General features: G+C 35.6%; 1 pseudogene; it reads right to left on the bottom strand.

Moving 5' to 3' along the window:
- Nucleotides 1–218: 218 nt before the first annotated feature.
- Nucleotides 219–3,881, bottom strand: LOC120115693 (annotated as a pseudogene).
- Nucleotides 3,882–5,342: the final 1,461 nt, after the last annotated feature.

The raw sequence follows: 5,342 nt of genomic DNA on the forward strand, positions 1-5,342 counted from the left end.
AGTTTAAAATTTAATTTATATTAAGCCTTGTATTTATGCATATTGATTTTTGAATGAATATTGACCCTGGAAGAATGTTTGAAATAGGTGAAGGAACAGAGGCTAGTTTTAAATGGCGATGGTTTGCTGTGGTTGAAAAAGTGTCCTTGAAATCAATTATTTATCCAACCTGAATCAGTGTATAATAATACATCAGAAAGATGATATCATTAATAATAATACGAAAAGCATCCGTTATTAAAGTCTCCCATAGCCTGCTGATGTCTCAAGGAACAATGGCTCCACGTGCTGGACAAAATTAGTCGATCTTCCCAGATTTCGCATGAACACGTTTGCATTTCATGCACCAACTATTTTACACACTTCACCAATCATCCGATCCTGGTAGGTTCAAAACAAACCCGACAGAAACCAAGCAAACCTCGATCTCTTCTAAAGTAACAACTAACTCGAGTTCCTGCTGAAGGGATCTTTCAGTTGCAACGAATATGTACATCCAGACACTAGGAGAACTGTAGTACGGAAGAACCCCTACACCGGAATATTATCAATGGAATACCCGTCGAAATCAATTTCGTTTGCAGTTGGTGCAATGCCAACTTGCTGCCAAAGAATAAGTGAAACATATATAGACTCATTGATTCATGAAAGTGAGTACCATCTTAAACAGATATTATGAAGATAAAGAGAAAAATCGAACCTGTTTGACAAGGGCACTCGTGAGATCTTCCTGTCCGAAATGATCAGGGAATAGATTGGCAGGGCTGGTATCATAAACTCTCTCGGATTTGACCCTTATTGCATTGTCAACAAGGTTGTTGAGATGTTGGTTAATGTTTTGTGCATTCCCGTGCTCCTTAATATCTTCGGCTGAGAACATTGCCTTGCTTACAACGGCTGCACTTCTGCTATGTCCGTTCATTTGGCCGGAAGATCCTTGTTGAACTGAAACAGATTGCATAATGTGAAGGTTGCCTTGAAGAGAGCTTGAATGTTGAGGAGCACTGAATGTCATGCCAACATTCTGTAGCTCCCAACTTTGGGGTTTATGTTGATTCAAATCATTAAATATATCGTAACAGGGTATGAATATGACGGATCCTTTAATTTCCGAGCTAACATCTTGAAAAGCCCCTTTTGATGCAAAACTAGAAATCCCAGGGTTACTTCCGAGCAGGAAACTATTACCAGGTAGTTCTGAAGTGTGATTCATTGGGAAATTCAACGTCGAAGAGGCCTGTGAAACCGGATTGTAGCTAGGGCCCCCAATATTTTCAGATATTCCATTTCTCGAAGCGACACTAGCGGCCATTCCATTAGACAGTATAGGCTGTCCCATGGATGACGGACGCCCAGGAAAGTGACTAACAGTCGTATCACTGAGTATCTGCCCACTTGACTGCGGCTGCCCCATCTGCATCAATGAAGAATTATTTTGGTTATTTTGCGCACCATGGGAAGCAACTTGCATATTCATGTTTCCGATTGATGGTCCACTGTGCTGCAAGCTGGCAAGCTGCTTCGGCTCCATATTTGTAGGGATTCCATGAAGTAAATTTATTTGCTGCTGTTGTTGTCCTTCTTCGAATCTTAACTTCTGGTTTTCAAAGCTAAAGATGTTTCTTTGATCAACAAGGGACATAGGTATGCTGGATTTAGCAGTCGGACGACCAAGCCCCGCTGCTTGGAGTCTGGCAAGACTTTGTGTAGAAAGTTGACCGGTGGCAGCAAGAGCTTGAAGGTCAAGTCCATTGAGTGAAGAGAGCGGCCCAAATGTTGCATCTTGGGGGCTAATAAAAGGAGGATTCAAATTACTCTGGTGCTGCGATACTCCGCTCAGCCGTCTAAGATACAAGCGATATTTCTGATAATGCATGATAACATGGTTATTATCGTCCAAGGATCAAAGATATTCAGAGAACAATTTATTAGAAGTAAACGCAGGATAGTGAAAAGATTGTGTATTTAGTGACCGCATACAGACCTGAAGGTGACTGGCGACGTTTTCTCTGGTAAGGCCCGGAACATTCATCAACTCCAAAATTTTCTTCGGGACAGCCTCTGTATAAGAAATTCAAACAAGAACTTTAATAAGAGAGAAACGATACAAGAAGATGAACACCAAAAAGCAAGTTTATTGAAGACATTTCAATGGTAAAGGAAATGAAAGGAAGAATATTAAAATGATTAATATTTAATTCATTTGGCTATAGTAAGTGTGTGATACAATTCGATCCAAAAGCATGAGCTTATACGAACAACGAAACAGATAACAACAAAAAGGAACAAATAATTGAAGATATACTGTCTTAGAGTAAATGCTGACCATGATATAGCACACTTCAACTTGGATCCTTGAGATATTTGCTAAAAACTTCAAAGAATAAAATTAAAGTAACAACTAACAACACTTTCGCCCATGGTTTCAGAAAATAATAGACTATTTCTAAAATTCATATGCTATTATGATAAATGATATTTTTTAGCGAGAGAACATCAGCAAATCAGAAGAAATGGGCAAAAGACTCGTACTGTCAATGCCTACTTGATTAACTGCTGCAACAAATTGCTGATGGAGCTCAACAGACCACACAACCCTTGGCTTTTTCAGGGTGGAAGTGTCATCCCTCTCGTCGGTTTCTTCTTCATCATCTTTTCTCTTTTTTGAGTCTCTCCAGTTCCCTTCATTAGCCGAAGACAAGTAATCTGCATCTTCAGATTGTTTCGGCTGCCTATCCCCTTCTTCTACACTACCTGATTGCTCAAACTCCTTCCACTCATTCTTCCTCTTCCGAACAACATGTTGTCATATGTTCTTCAGTGCCTCGATACGAACCGGCTTGATTAGGTAATCACAAGCACCATGTGTAACACCCTTCATAACAACATGTTTCCCGTCATCAGCTGACATCACTGCAGAAGTACAAGCCGAATTAGGCCATAAAAATACCCACAGAACCCCATAAATTGTCAAACTCATGGTAATTAAGCATATTTTGAAGATATAATGCTTACTGATTACAGGGAGGTCCATCTCCAAACCAATATGCTCAAGAAGTTTGAAACCATCCATGTCCGGCATGTGAACGTCACTGATAACGACATCGAACCATTTTTTGTTCTCTCGGAGTATGGACAAGGCAGTCTCCGCTCGATTGCATTTGGTAACTGAGAAAAAAAATCACAAATCAACCAATCATCCATCAAATAACAACGAACATCAACCTCTTAAGCATCCACAAAGAAGGGGAAAACAAATCCCCAAATTACATATGCACAAACACTAAACAAATCAGGTCTTCAAAGCTAAATCAAGATCAAGGTTATAAACCCAAACTGCTCCCAAATCTAACAAAGCAATGATCATTGTTTTTCCTGTTTTTCCAGTATGACCCACAAATAAATCAACATAAGCAAGAACAAGAAAAACCCCATAATCAAAAACCTAAAACTGAGAAAACCCAAGAAATAAATATAAAAATTTCATGTAAAAGTACCTTCATAAAGGCATGTTCTTAGCATATTTTCCAGGATCATTAGACAAGTTGGATCATCATCAACCACAAGAACACGCAAACCAGCAGGGAACTGATCAGCAACAACATCTGCTGGTTTCCAAGCAGCACTTGAGCTAGTAATTGACATGGCTCCTCTCCCACAACTTAAATTCATCTATAAAAAAAAACTGACCCAAAACCAAGAAAACAAAGATAAAACAGACAACCTTTTTTTGCATAAAGATGCTGCCTTTCACATCCTTAGATTTGAACTAAGCATTAAAAGAGAATAAAGATTGATACTTTGATTGATACCCAGTTGGAATCTGAAAGAACCCAAAGTTGAATGCTAAAGAATTTGAGGAGAGGAGGCTGATTTTGGCTTTATTAGAAGATAAAATTTATATGAAGTTCTTGTGAGATTGAAGTTGTCTCGCCTTGAAGCTCAATTTTGTGTTTTATGTATTATTTGTTTTAAAGTGGGCCAGTGATATAGGCATGGATCCAGCTCACAAATGAAATTAACTAACTCCACACATCCAAATCTATTTCCACACGTAGTACAACACATGTAACTTTTTCACACTTCACCTCTTCTTATCTAGGGTTGTAAAATCGGGTAATCGTTCAAGTTTCAGTTGGATCCTGACAGGTCGGGTAAAATCGGATACATATAGTCAGGTAAATTTGACACTAGATCCAGATCGGGTTCAGGTCAGGTCATTTCAGTTCGGATCGTTGCCAGTTCAGGTCCGAAGCAGTTAAAAAGCAGGTTAATTCAGGTTCGGATGGACTTCAGGCGGATCTCGTTCAGATCGGGTTATATCATTGGCAGATAAAATTCAGGTCGGATCTCTATCAGATACGGATTGAGTTCAAATCGGGTTATTTATTATTTTTTGATTAATTATTTTCGTCTTTCGCGAACGTTGAATTGCAACTTGTAATTGTATATGATTTAGTGTAAATTACTAAGAATATAAATAATTATGGTTCAATCTTATGAAAAATACAAATTTAAGAATTAAATTGAACAAATATGAAATTACAAATAAAAATTTAAATAAATTAAACAACACACATTGATGTGGGATCAACTCGAAATAATTTTAAGTTGTGAGGTTGAAATTAATACAAAAAATTACTAAATTTTACCCATTTAAAAAGTTATGGGCCAATTAAAAAAATAGAATTAAGTAATAAGTATAGATCAATTTCATATGCAAATAAAATTTGGAGGACTAAATTGAACAAATATGAAATTACAAATAAAAATTTAAATAAATTAAACAACACACATTGATGAGGGATCAAATCGAAATAATTTTAAATTGTGATGTTGAAATTAATACAAAAATTACTAAATTATACCTATTTAAAAAGTTATGTGTTAATTTAAAAATATAAATAAGTAATAAGTATGGGTCAATTTCATATGCAAATAAAATTTGGAGGACTAAATTGAACAAATATGAAATTTAAAATAAAAATTTAAATATATTAAACAACACAAAAGGGATCAAATCAAAATAATTTTAAACTTTGAGGTTGAAATTAATACAAAAAAATACTAAATTATACCCATTTAAAAAGTTATGGGCCAATTTAAAAATATAAATAAGTAATAAGTATGGGTCAATTTCAGGTGCAAATAAAATTTGGAGGACTAAATTGAAAAAATAAAAATTACAAATAAAAATTTAAATATATTAAATAACACAAAAGGGATCAAATCAAAATAAATTTAAATTTTGAGGTTGAAATTAATACAAAATATACTAAATTATACTCATTTAAAAAGTTATGGACCAATTAATAAATAGAAATAAGTAATAAGTTGAGAAA

The sequence above is a fragment of the Hibiscus syriacus genome, unplaced genomic scaffold (assembly GCF_006381635.1).
Source record: "Hibiscus syriacus cultivar Baekdansim isolate YM2019G1 unplaced genomic scaffold, ASM638163v2 tig00110270_pilon, whole genome shotgun sequence".
NCBI classification, from domain to species: Eukaryota; Viridiplantae; Streptophyta; class Magnoliopsida; order Malvales; family Malvaceae; genus Hibiscus; species Hibiscus syriacus.